The 13,818-nt window shown below is 40.7% G+C and overlaps 1 protein-coding gene across 1 annotated transcript in view; it reads left to right on the top strand.

The window, feature by feature from the left end:
• The window catches only part of MRPS28 (mitochondrial ribosomal protein S28), a 77,404-nt gene that overhangs the window by 978 nt on the left and 62,608 nt on the right, over positions 1-13,818 (top strand).

Raw genomic sequence — 13,818 nt, 5'->3', positions numbered from 1 at the left:
CTGTAGGCAGCGTGGCATTCAGGCTCTTACAGATAGGTAGAGAGAACGCAGAAAGTCTGCAATGAAGTGGCTGCAGCAAGGTGTGCATGTGGAAGCATTGAAAGAAGCAGCAGAACAGGGGTTACACGTGTAGTTATGGAATCACAGAATCACTGAGGTTGGAGAAGACCTCTGAGATCATCCAGTCCAAATGATTAACCCATCCCCACCAAACATGTCCCGCTGTGCCACATCCACACATTTCTTTAAGACCCTCAGGGATGGTGACCCCACCACCTCCCTGGGCAGCCTGTGCCAGTAGTATTTACAGCAGCATTTTCACGTGTATTTATGTGTGGAAACATAAAGACAATACAACACAGACATTAAACTGAGGATGGAAAATGAAGGGCTGGACCATGAGTCTGGATTTTTCTACGCTCCCCTGAATCACTGGCACACTTGATCAAGAGGAAAAACAGTTTATTGCTTTTGGGATCATGTTGATATTAAAAGCATAATGATGAGGTGAAGTATGATTGCCACAAATCTGCTTCTGTGCTGTTCTTAGTAAAGTGCTGAGAGAGTCCAGGTGTGTCTGGTGGTTATTCACTGTTCTTTTCTCTTAAGAGTATGCAGAAGAGGGACTGTGCTTTGCTGAGAGTGAACTAGCTGTGCAAGATGGGATAATGATACGAGGTAAACAAAAGGAATTTGACTTTCAGTGTGATCTGGTGGCTCTTCCCGGGTTTCCTGAGATTTCCATTTCATCAGTTATAACTTATTTTTGATTGCTAGGAAGTGTGGGTTTTGGTGCATGAACTTCCCGCAGATGTGAGCAGCCCTGAATGTGACATAAAGCTGTGTGATACTTGTAGGAGAATCCTTTCAAGGGGTGTGACATGCCCCTCTCCTGAGGAGGGGGTGCAGCTGCCTTAGCTCTGGTGCCTTTCTGGGTCACCATGCAGCTCAGGATCTGCTGTTTCAAGCAGTGGAGAACTGGCCTTGCTCATCGCCTACCTGAGCCACAGCCGGGGGAAAGCCTGCGCTCCTTACATTTGCTGGCAAATCCATTGGCACGAAGTTTGGCTTCAGGTATTCTTCTTGTAAGAGCACGGAGATATAAGTTGGGCCCTCAGTGATTCTGTTTCATTAGAGAAAAATAAAGTACAGATATTCCGTGATTTTTCTGCGCTGATTTGATATGTAGGCTTCCTTTCATTTTTGAAACTGCGTGAACACTGCGGAATTTGGTAAGCGAACGTTTATTTTATACAAATGGCAGGAAACTTGGCAGATGAGCAGGTTGACACGGCTTTGTTGTAGGTAATTAAAAAAGCATGATGATAGTGTAAGCAGCTTCTTAAGGAGACACGTGTCCGCTCCAGACGCGGGCCCCGTCCCTGGCGCGGGCTAGCGGTGCGGCCGGCAGGGGGGGGCCGCGCTGCGCGGAGCTGTGGGGCTGCCCGCGGGCTGAGTCCTGCGCCGGCTGTCCGAGGAGCGCGGTCGTTAGCGAGGAACGTGGCCGAGTTTTGCCGTTTGTTCTTTTTTTTCAAGTTCGCCTTGAAGGGACGGGCTCTGCTCAGAGGCTGCCCTGCGGTTCTGAACTGCCACCTTTCAGTGTTCGGTCTTCATTTTGGTGCTTTCACCGCGGCAGAAGTGCCCTCGTGCAGCAGTTTAGCACGTGCGTCGTGTCTTCTCTTTGAAGTTAAATTCTTACACGTTATGTGGATATTAAAGAGAACTAATTGTATCCTTGCTGTGGAGGTGTTATAATTTAAATTTCACTTCTGTGATCATAATGCTCACTTTGCAACCTTAGAGGCAATTGTATTTAATAATGTGCATGCCTAAGCACTTGCAGTTGTGGTGTGAAAAATATTTGGTTTGATCTGCAGAGCACAGATTAAATTTTATAATGATTTTCCAGCTCTGCAAAAGAGAAGAAACAGATATCTACGTGTCAGCAGTTTATGGGTGTTCGGCCCGGTTCCGTGACAAAGGGGATGGGGGACCCACGGGCCCACACCCCGGGAAAAGGGAAAAGGGAAAAAGGGTAAGGAGATGGCCCTGAGAGCAAACAACAGCGGCAACAATCTGAGGAGAAACAAAGTAATTTACTAAATAAAATATCGGAATGCAAAACAACACACTATAATACAATATAATTACAATTTAAGCTGATAAATCCAATACAGAGAGAGAGAATGTCCCAAAATCAAGGTAGGCCTTACTCTACTACCGACGATAAGACGGCTGGAGAGCGAGGTGCTGCCAAGACGAGAGACGGCGGAAAAAGAGGGCGAGGTCTCGTGATCTGCAAGTTTTTATACTGTGAGCTTTTATCTTTTCCCTCCGGCTGGAAAATGGTAACAGAGGAGCAAAGTACCGTGGGGACTGTAGTAGTCCTTCTCTTCTGAGAACCAGGTACATCCACTACATGATGTTCTGATGTGGAGTACCAATAACCGAAAATCACAAAACCATGACACTACAAAATGGTGACTTTTCAGTGGGTTGGTATCTCTGAATAATCGCAACTCATTTCCAGAATATATTAGAAATTATTATTCCTTCAAAAATGTATATGTATAGGTAGCTCCGAAAGCAATGCCTCCTCTTTATTTCCATTTAAACTACAATAGATACGAAGAGCACAATAGCACTGTTTGATAGAGCAGTTCTCAGCTACATAACACTCTTTTTCTACATAGTCACCACCATTAGCTGTGCATATTTGCCAGTGATGAACAAGAGCTTGCATGCCACACTCATAAAAATCTGCACCAGCGGAGATGACCCGCTGTCGCTGTCACCACTGCTGAAATGCAGCACCCACTGCCTTACTGTGCTCACAGCCACTGTTTGGTCTCTATAAACACTCAGCAAGCATCAGTGAATACCAGTGGGTGCCATTTTTTCCATATGGAGGAATTAAATGACAGCTCTTTGCTTCATACTCACTTCCATGTCAGTCGTCATTGTGTCAGACTGCCCCTCTGCTGTCATCTGTCACCAGCAACAGCATGGCATGGAATATCAGTGGGAAGGTTCAACCTCTGCTGCCATCCCACCAACGTCCGCCTCTGACGTGGTGGGCCAACAGAATAACCTAGGAGGCATTACTTTTGGAGCAACCCTCATAATTTCACATGTTTTCCAAGTCAGATCTTCAGGAATTTCAGGTACTTAAATTCTTGTTACTCTTCAGAAGTGAGGTATCATTGGTCATAAAGAAAAGAAAGATGATAAAAGGTATTTCAGTAGGGGATATAAAGAGCTGCCATAGCTGCTTGTATTGCAGGGGAGAGGTTAAAAACCAAGACACAAAAAGCAGTAGTTTTGAAGGGGTGTATAACTCTGTAACAAAGGTACATGTATATTCTTTATGAAGAATACATATCTGTGTTGCTTACACAGCATCTTGGTAACCTGGGTTAAAACTATTGTGTAACACTGAATGTTTTGAAGAAAAATCAGCATAATTTATAGTGTAATTATCAATGGAAAGTGGTTCTCTTGATCTGTGTTCCCACCTGTGATATCACTTAGAAGATGGTTTTACTGAAGTTGCAGTTACTTGAGAACAAGAATACGTAGTGCATTTTTCACTTTGCTGTAATTTTTCATAGGGCACCTGTAACCTCTGTGTGGCTGGAGCTCTCTTTCAGTCTTAACAAATAGTTTTAGATAGCTTTAGGATTAGACAGGAATTGAAATCCTTCCCAGCTATCAGCAGGACATTTCTGCCCACTGCTGCTGTGGAGAACCCAGCTGCTCTCTCACTGCGGCTGTTGGAGCAGCATCCTGCCCTGGAGGAGCCTGGGCAGCAGCAACCAGCCTGCTGGGAGGGCTGTGACACAGGAGAAGCTGTCAGGCTGCACGTGAGAGAGAGCTGTTGTGTGGGATTGTCACTGTCCCGTGCAGCAACCTAAATGCATGGGCAGAGACATAATGGCTCAGGAGGATGATGAGCAGTCGTGTCCAGGCAGCCTTGCTGCAGGGGAGCTGCTGGGTCCAAACAGCACGGCTTGCTGGTCTGGTCCGGTTCCCTTTTTGGCATGATCCATGGACTAGGCTCACCCCGGGTTAGGGACTGCTCTGGTTTGGAGATGAGGTGATTTCTGTTCAGAACTAAACTGAAGAGCTGGATGTTTTGGGTGCCATGCATGCTGTGAATCACGTTATGCTCAGCGCGCAGGTGGGGGGGAATCCCACTTCTGAGAGCTGATCACGTTTAGGAACTCTTTGCAACTCCTGGTTCTTATTTTTTTCATCCCTTTTCGTATATTACGGAAAGTAGTAAGAGTATTTAGATAACTGTTAAGCGCTCTGAATTTGTTTAGTTTCCTTCTACTCATGAAGAAATTACAATAAAACTTAACTGTCCTTTTACTCTGTAAAGCAGAATGTCAATGAACTTTCATCTGTCATCTTCACCTCTCTTCCCACCCATTCTTTTTTTCTCTGAACGTTTCTTATTTTATTAATCCTGTAGTGACATCACTTCAGTGTTCTATGTTTTTTAGTTATTAAATAATCCTTAAAAGAAAAACATTTGTGTTTCATGTTTTAATTACGTATATATATTATTTCAAGAAAAAACGGGCAGGTTTATTGTGAACAAACTATATTTTATGTTATCAGACACATTCCTAACTCAAAACTATTAGTACGTGATCTTTTTGGCTAATGAACAGAGTATTTTCTAAGCTGCATTTTACAAAAGTCTTATTTTCCAGTTTCTGCCCAGTGTATCTAATGAAGATTTGAAGATAACTGGAGGATCTTCATTTTGTAACAAAGAAAGCTGGCACTGAGTCAATCAGTGCAGCAGGTTGCAAATGTGTAAGATTTTGGGGGATAACCCTTCATGGTTTTGGTAGCATTCAAATGTATTAGCAGTGTAACCTCACGGCTTTCAGCTTTAAATGGACAATGGATTTACATCACAAGAAGTTTCAAAAAGGGGCCAGAAGCAGCTACGGATGCTTACTTCCTTGTGAGACAGCTGTGATGGCTTTCCCCTCTCCAGATGTACTCTTTGGTTTTATGCTGATCTTCCTAAACATGGTTGCTTGAAGTCACAGAAGAAAAGCGATACAGAGATACGACTAAAATTTACATAACATAAAATCCAGGCTCCAAAAAAGCAGAATATAGTTCATAATACATTAATAAGGGGCAGATTTATGTGTAACTGACTAAGAAGTCCCCTGGTGTTAGATTTACTAAAGTAGTGCAGTGTGTGTTGTAAGGCATACAGGGGAAGTCTGTGAATTCGGAAAGAAAAAATTACATTTATTTTACGAACAGTAGTCCTGTGTTTGATTCAGCAGTAGTAAGATGTCAGTAACAAGTCATCTTACAAAATAAATGTTCTTTCATGAGTTTAAAGAACTGTTCTCATCCTGCATCTAGATGATGAGTCTAAGAAATATCCATCGTTGAACAGATAGAGGCTTCGAGAAGCCTCAATAGCGTTGTGAAGAGCTTTCTATACAACTAAGAAGTTGTGATATTTAAAGTGCAATTCAGGAAAACCTGTTACACATTCTGCGTGGCTTACAAATCATATTTCTGTGATCTTTTTTCTAAATTCTGCTTGATCCTTCTTGGAAACTTTAATTAGAAGGCACAGAAGGGTAGTTTTCACCATGATACTTTACTGATTAAGTGGTATGTGTATTTGGTTAAGTGCTATTTGCATCTCTTTTTAAAACGTGCTTACTTTGCAGTATTACATTGTTCATTATTATGAAGGCAATATATATACAATTGCTACATACAAATACAGTGCTTTCTGTGCAGCTGAAACGCTTTTAATTATCAGTTATTCTGCAGACAAAAATGAAATTATATTCATCAGTCAGCGTTCTAGTGAGCACCGAAAGATGGAGCTTGATGGAAGGATAAGTGGATGGTAGAGGCTGAACTTTAACTTTGAACATCATTTGCTTTCAAATACCGTATGGTGAATCTTTCATTATTTTTATAATGCAAGACTAATCCTTTCTCAACTGCCAATCAATATATAATTTAAAAACACTTAAAAAAATCTTAAAAAAGTAGTGTAACTCGTGTGTGGGAGTTGACTTAGAAATTGTGTGTTTAGTAAGTTTGCAAGCAAAATCTTTCGGTGCTGTATGGCAAGTATGATGGCAATCGTACTTGGCTCTTACAACTTCTGTGACCTTTTTTACTTCCCTCCGGATAATACTGCAAAATATGGAAGTCCTATTCTTAATGTAACTGAAGTTTGGTTCTTATTTTCCTTTTAGGATGAGAAAGACTGGTAAATAGAAACTGTAGCTTGCACAAAATGAAGACACTGTTCAGTGAAAATCAGTTATTTTCTCATAGCGTGAAGTTCACGTTAGCTTTGTAGATATTGTTGTGTACTGGCCTCCTTCTTAGTACCAGCTTTTCCTAGGTGGAAGTCAGTGAATTGGCGCAACTCTTACAGATCTTCTTTGGAGTTATGTGTCAGGAGATGTCACTGCTTGCATATGGCAAAACAGTATCTGATATTGAAATTGTAATGGATGCTTAGATAACTGGTGATTTACCAATTGAGTTTTAGGCTGCAGAGGGTGACTGTGGCTGTCTAGTCTGACTTTGACTTAAAGTACTGCATTTTCAGCCATAGGCTCTTAGACTCTTCCCCCCCCCCAATCGTCAACCATAACACGTGTGTGTAAGAAGGCAACATTAGAGATTCTGTTCCAGTGTTTCTTTTGGTGTTGGATATCCATGTAATGTAGATATCTAAGTGGGATTTCCTACAGGCTTTTTAGAAGTATTAACTGAAAAGTAAGATATACTTCATTTTCCAGAGCCCATAGTTCAGCCAACTGCAAATGGATCAGTGAAAGCAGATTTGAGTCCCCTAGTTTACAGCAGGGGTTTAAACTATTGTGAGAAGGTTTTGCCTAAGCTGCCCAGAAGTGTTAGAGAGAGGTCTTGCTTTCTCAGAATGTCCTCAGGGTGGGGGTCTTTTCCTCACACGCTTCAGTTGCTGTGCTCCAGGCTCCGTGGGAGCGTTAGGACTTGCGGCATGTTGGGTGCAGCCAAATGACTGCCAGAATTGATCTTCAAGTTCCTGGAGGATATGGAGATACCTGGGCTGCCATGGCTGTGCTACTTGACACTCGACCCTGTACTATTTAAAAAAATGAGGAGCTAAGTTTTGAACGAGAGTACCTTACAAATTATTAGACTTCGCAGTGGATTAGTTGCCAAAAATTCTAATATCTTCAGTGAAATTTAAATGACACTTTGCCAGAACACTTAGTCACCGCTTCGCACAAGGGATGCCGAAGCATTTAATTTCAGTTTTACTTCCAGCCTTTTTGGCTGAAGAGATTTGTTTATTTTGCTTTCTAAACTGAAACCACATTTCTGCTCGGTACTGGGGAAATGTATGGATGTTCCTCTTTTGGTTGGAACGACTAAAAAAGTTTGTTTTGCTTTTTGGTGGTTCTTTGGGGATGTGTTTAATTTTAAGTTTGTGATGGGAAATACTTCTGGACAATTAAAACCCTAAATATGCAAGTTTTTGAATGTTAATAAAGATTTAATAAAGATAAGAATGAAAGCATAGCAGTCAATTTCCTTTATCCTATTCTAGGCAAAAGAGCTGTTTGCCTTTTCAATCATAAATCTGAGATGTATTTCTTCAAAATTTTGAAGTTTTGGAGGAAAAGCTTTCAGCTCCTACTGTGCTCTCGAACATATTAAGATCCCTTCCACCTGAAACCATTTTATGATTCTGTGGTTGATACATTACCTTATTTTATAGAAAAAAAAAAAAAAAAGGTTTTTTCTTCTCTCCTTTTTTTTTTCCCCCAAAATTTCCTTTATAAAGATTGGCATAGGCACTATTTATGTTGATTCTAAAGCTAGATAATTTGTTTTTTTGCTGTCTGTCAGAGTGCAGTTCACATCATTACTCAGGTTTGGACAGAGCTTCGTGGATATGGTACTGCTGGAATTTCTCTGCCTTTGTTTGTTTGTGCCTTTGGAAATGCGGCTGTTTCCTTAACATCCAAGACCCTTTGTCTTCAGAACATTATGTGCGGAAGAGCAAAGGAGACTTTTAAGCTGGAAAGAAAAATGTTTGGCATCTACTCCGTTGTGATCCTGGATAGAGCTTTCTGATATTTCTAGTGCTGGGCTGCAGATTTTAAATGATTAATGCTAGAATATATTGCATTCCTTACAGCTAAAATACTTCCCCTGAAGAATTCAGATCATCATAGCATGAGATGGTGTACAAGTTGTGTGTTTACAGAATCTGGGCATAGAAAGTCTTGGCGAAGAAAGGAAATTCTGTGAATCTTTTTATTAATATCTTCTTGCTTTCTAGCAGGGAAGTTTCCAGTCTTCTCCTTGATTGCTTTTAGAGCTGTCCTTTGTGACTTTACAGTCATTAATCTTAGATTTTTCCCTGAATCACTGCTTTTATTTCTGCTTTGAATCACGGGTTCTTCTTTTATGCTTTCTCTTTGGACCGTTTTCCTTCAGTAGCTTTATTAAATAACACAAATCTTCCTTTTGTTTCAGTTTTTCTACGGTAGTTAAGTTTCAAAACCCTTTATTAGCAAGAATGATATGCTAGCTTCTCACCATTATCTGTTTTCATGGAATAAAATGGAAAAGTCTCTCATTTTAAGGAAACTGAAGAGATCTTCCTTGTCTTTGTGGTGGTCCAATTTGGACAGTGAGTTGAATCTGTTGGCAAACAGTCTGAACTTCAGTTGTTTCATTTTTTTTTAATTTTTGTTTTTTTAGATAGGACAAAACCTCTGACCATTAATGAAGGGGGGGAAACAGCTATATTACAGTGGGGAAAATTGCAAAACATAGTGGAATTTAAAAGAGTAAACTCTGAGTTCATGCTGTCTTTCATTATAACTGTATGCTGTTGGTGGGATTTTATTGAGCTTTGAATCCCATTCAGCTGCTTCTGAACTTTTTTAGTTGAATTTTGCTGGCAGATGTATATAATTACTTGCACACTTACAGCTAACACTTGTGACCTTATTTGCAGAGCTGTGTGAAGAATAATGTTTTTTTTTCATTATGCATAGTCTCACATCTGCTTTGTCCATAATGTTTTTAAAAATACTAGATAACATTTAAATATTTGCCTTATTAAATGCTTCAGAATTAAAAATTAAGTTTCAGTTAAGACTGTGAATAGCAGTCAAACATTGTGTGTTAGGCACTGGAGCACCCGGCTGGTGTGTATGAAATGTAGTCTCTGTGTGGGAATACTGTACAGTAGCTGGCAATAGGCAAAATGTTCTCTTTAATATTGTTTGAGGCAGTTTGGAAATTTAGGAAAACAGAATACTTCGAGTATTTTTTTGAAAATCTTTTTCTTTTTCAAGTGATGGATGTGAGATGGTGAAGGTCCCTGTTATACTGAGGGGATGGCTCCTGACCCTGCATTGCTGCTCACATGGAAGCCCAAGCGATGGTTTGCAGTCGTGTTTCTGATTTCATAGGATCACAGAATTGCTTAGGTTGGAAGTGATCTGTGTATGAAAAGTGCAAGGAGGATTTTGATCCTATTGCCTGATGAACATATGTGTCTATAACAAACAAGTCTGTGAACCCCTGGCATTCAGGGCGATAGCTCACACCGCCTGAAGAAAGGGAAGTAAGTGCCAAGCTCCTGTAACAAGTGGGATGCGTTGTCACAGAATCACAGAATGGCTTGAGTTGGAAAGGACGTTAAAGACCATCCATTTCCAATGCCCTGCTATGGGCAGGATTGCCACCCATTAGATCAGGCTGCTCAACGCCCCATCCAGCCTGGGCTTGAATGCCTCCAGGACTGCTTTGAGTTGGGGCAGAAGGGCTGGGAGCGCAGGGAGCCTGGGGGACTCAGCGAGCTGAGAGTGAGTGCTCTGATAGCTCTGCACTGGCATGAGCCTGAAGATGCAAGATGGGATTGGTGCTGAAGAAATCCAAATTGATCACTTACTTATTTCAGAGTAAATATGTAATACACATTAGTGGCAGCTGATTGCTTTTAAAATATATTTTTTTAAGCCTTTCTTTCTGCTAATGCAAGAAGCAGAGCTTTTGCTTTAAGGAAGGTCTAAAATTACTGATTACTGCTGGGTACAGTACTGTGAACAAGTTCAGAACTGTAGGTACAGAAGGTACTTGAACACGTGAGTCGGAGAGAGGGGCTGCGTGTCTTTGTTCTGGGCTGCGTGTCTTTGTTCTGATAGGAGCGAAAGGCATGAGGCCAAAAACCTGAAGTATTATATTCTAACACCAGAATAAAAAAACATTGAACTTCTCAGTAAAGAACTAGCAGCAGCAGGCCCGAAGTTTAACGTATAGAATGAAGGCGGCCACCAGAAAAATGTCTTGTATAGCTTTTAGCTACTATTGCTTGTTTATTGAAATTTCAGTCACTGTTACTACATGTCAGTCCTCGTGTTCCTCCTGGATCTTTACCCTCAGAAGTTCAGTGTGCAGGGAGAAAGTGGTGAAAGCAAAGCTTGTTCTGTGAGGTTTAGGAGGACTGTTGAGCTTTGCTTGTTACGCTGCTTATGTATTTTTGGGTGGAAGGCCATTAGCTGCTTGGTGTCACATTTTGAGGTGTGTTGTCGGTTTGAATTAGTCCTGGTGGCTTAAAGGGAACATTCTTGTGCAAAAGAAGTTTTGACTTAGAGTTTCGCCAAAAATCTTTTAAGACTGTAGTCTCCAATTACTATTCCTAGTGCTTGAAAATTTTTACAATTGCCAGTTTTTCCATGAGTATTTAGTTGTTACCTTGCTTACAGTGTAGAATTGATTTCAAAGGGATATTTTAGCAAGAAGTAGAATTAGATTTAAAAAAATAGTAAAAGAACACTAGAAAGGAATTCAGAAACAAACTGAATCGCTATGAACTGTTACCTTATTAAGGCCTACAAGAACTTTTAAAACATTCCTACTATTAGGCTTATATCTAGTTAACAGTGCACACTCTTAGTAGTTACAGTGTATGGAAAAGTAAGGTCTGGTGGGCTAGTAGAAAGCAATGAATTTTTTTAGGTTCTTGATGAAAATAAGTGCCTTATCAATATGTATATATGGTCAGGTGAAGGCTTAAAAAATGTTAATATTCTTTATAGCAGAGTCTCAGTCTTCTCTATTTATTAAATAAAATAATACATGTTGAATGAGATCTCAGGAAGTTTTCTGTTCAGACCCATAGCTCCAACCAACACAACTTTGGGTCAGATTGCTCAGAACCTTTTCCAGTCAGGTTTGGGCATCTCCCAGCCATTTTGCCTTTAGCTATTGTGGCATCGTACCAACTTGTTATGCCAAATTAGATTTTTCATTTCATTGTTTTATGTAACTAAGTTGGGACAGAAAAACCTTTATAACTATGGGTAGCAGTGCTGAGGAGAGAGATTTCATAGTTAAATGGAGGATTGCGGTCTTTGCACACTGCTTGCTGCTGCTTTGTCATTCACTCTCCTAACTCCTCTGATTACCAGTCTCCCATCTCATTTCTCCATGTTTCATCGATATCTCTTGCATTCCAACATGCATGCTGCTTGTCTTTGCAAGCAAACACAAAACATGTGGCTAGGGTTTGAAAGATGTCTTGTACAGTGGATGGGATAGGACCACCCTGCTTGTATAGTCATAGGCTTTGCTCCGGAATCTGCATGCTCCTTTCCTCCATTGGAGTTACTTTCATTTGGATCTTATTGAGGTTTAAATCTATGACTTTTTAAACTCTCTGGTTAGTATATATAATCTTGCAGAATGTTTTGTTGTTGAAAGAGCTACATTTTTATTATTATTATTAAACTATGCACACAGAGAGAGTGGAAGGCATCCAAATATTTATGAATAACTTTCAGCCTTAGAAAATTAGAAGGAAAATCAAACAGGCTAGGAAAAAAAGAAGTCTTTACACTTCAGGTACTTGAAAAGAATGTTCTGTTTGTGCTTCTGATTCTTTCATGGTCTCCAACTTTTGTAACTAGATGAGTGATCAATTCATTGTATGTTTCCCAGCTATATGGGCAACGCTCAGTGAGAATCAGAGAAGAGCAGTACTGTACTATCTTACTGTTTTTCTGTAGCCCCATTGTGGAGAATGCAGTTAAGGAGATTTAGAAATCATTGAGGGAAGTACTCCTCAAAATACCATTAAGTCTCTAAAATTTGAGATAAGCTCCTTCCTATTGAAAGCTCCTTTAGCTTATGCAAAGAACTGGGAAAAAAATATTGTATTTTGCCTTGTTCTGTGTTTCTGGGCTGTTCCCAACTGTATTCTTGATGGGGTGATTCAGTGGAGTCTTTCGACAATTCATGTGTGCTTGAATTAGATCTTCATGCTCCTGAGAAGTTCTTCTCCAGGGAGCAGAATGCAGAAAACTTGTAGACCAGTGATACCATTAAAGTAGATTCCAGTATTTTCTAGGAAAACTGCCCACGATGAAAAATGGCAACTGAATTCTTGGTACACTAGCTAAGTCAAAATTTGCTGACTTCAATCTACATTCTAGGAAGGAACTAGTGCATTTGTCAGTGTATAAAGATAACACTTGTGTGTTGTGTACAGACATTATTTCCCAGGCAAGTTTGCATAAGGGAGGAGAACTCTGTGTCTCCGTTTCTTCCTGTGAGGGAGATAAAACAATGTTATTAACTAGAATCTGCTCTGGAGATATTCAAAACTCACTTGGATGCTGTCATGTGTGACCTACTGTAGAGAACCTGAATTAGCAGGAGTTTGGACTACATGATCTCCACGGGTCCCTTCCAACCCCTACAATTCTGTGATTCTTATTGCATACAATGTGCCATTGTATGCACATCATGCCACGGGGATGATGTGAATGCGATTTATCAGTGACACAAATCTACTTGCAGGCCAGTGTTTAGTGGTGTATCCCAAGGGTCAGTACTGGCAGAAACGGTACTGCGTTTCTCAGTGGACACCAAGTTGAACATGAGTCAGCTGTGTGCCCTTGCTGTCAAGAAGGCTGATGGTATCCTGGCTGCATTAGGCAACGTATTGCCAGCAGGTGGAGGAATGTGATCCTTTCCTCAGCTCTGGTGAGGCTGCACCTCGGGTGCTGTGTCCAGTTCTGGGCTCCCCAGTGCAGGAGAGACATGGATGTACTCAAGAGAGTCTAATGTGGGGCCACTGAGATCGTGAAGGGCCTGGAGCACCTCTCCTGTGAGAAAGGGCTGAGAGAGCTGGGACTATTCAGCTTGGAAAAGAGCTCTATTCTAAATCAATGAGACTTAAAGGAATTTCTGAAGGACCCTAGAGAGATTTTTGTAAAATGTTTAGTCTCAGAGAAGGTGAAGTATGTGGGAGGATGATGTATTCAAAAATGCAGTCTTTGGAAAAGCCAACATCTCTACTATTTGGTGGTCCTGAGTTTGTGTCTCTTATCTTCAACATAATGCATACTGCTGTTTTGGATTTAAATTATATGCATTTTTGAGTGTCCCTGCACACAGGAGACCCAGTGGTTGGACTTGATGATCCGTGTGTATCCCTTCCACCCCATAATATTCTAAGATTCTATACATTACTTCTTGACTATGTTAATTTTTGCTTGGAAAAGTTGTTTTTCTGTGTGGCATTTAGCTGCTGCTTCTGGATGTCCAGAGAAAATCCTTTGCTGTGAGCATTCCTGGTATAATTTTCTTGATGATTGTCTTCACTGTTGTTTTGCTTGGAAAAGCTGATCTCAGTTAGCAGCAAAGGATTGAGAAATAGAGTAGTGCTGGCTGGGAAAGGAGGGATTCAAACAATCAGCAAAAGAGCTTCAGACAATGGACAAAGTAGTTAAC

This window comes from Numida meleagris, chromosome 2, assembly GCF_002078875.1.
Source record: "Numida meleagris isolate 19003 breed g44 Domestic line chromosome 2, NumMel1.0, whole genome shotgun sequence".
In the NCBI taxonomy this organism is placed as follows: Eukaryota; Metazoa; Chordata; class Aves; order Galliformes; family Numididae; genus Numida; species Numida meleagris.
The sequence above is the reverse complement of the archived record's forward strand: the minus strand, read 5'-3'. Positions and strand labels throughout refer to the sequence as shown.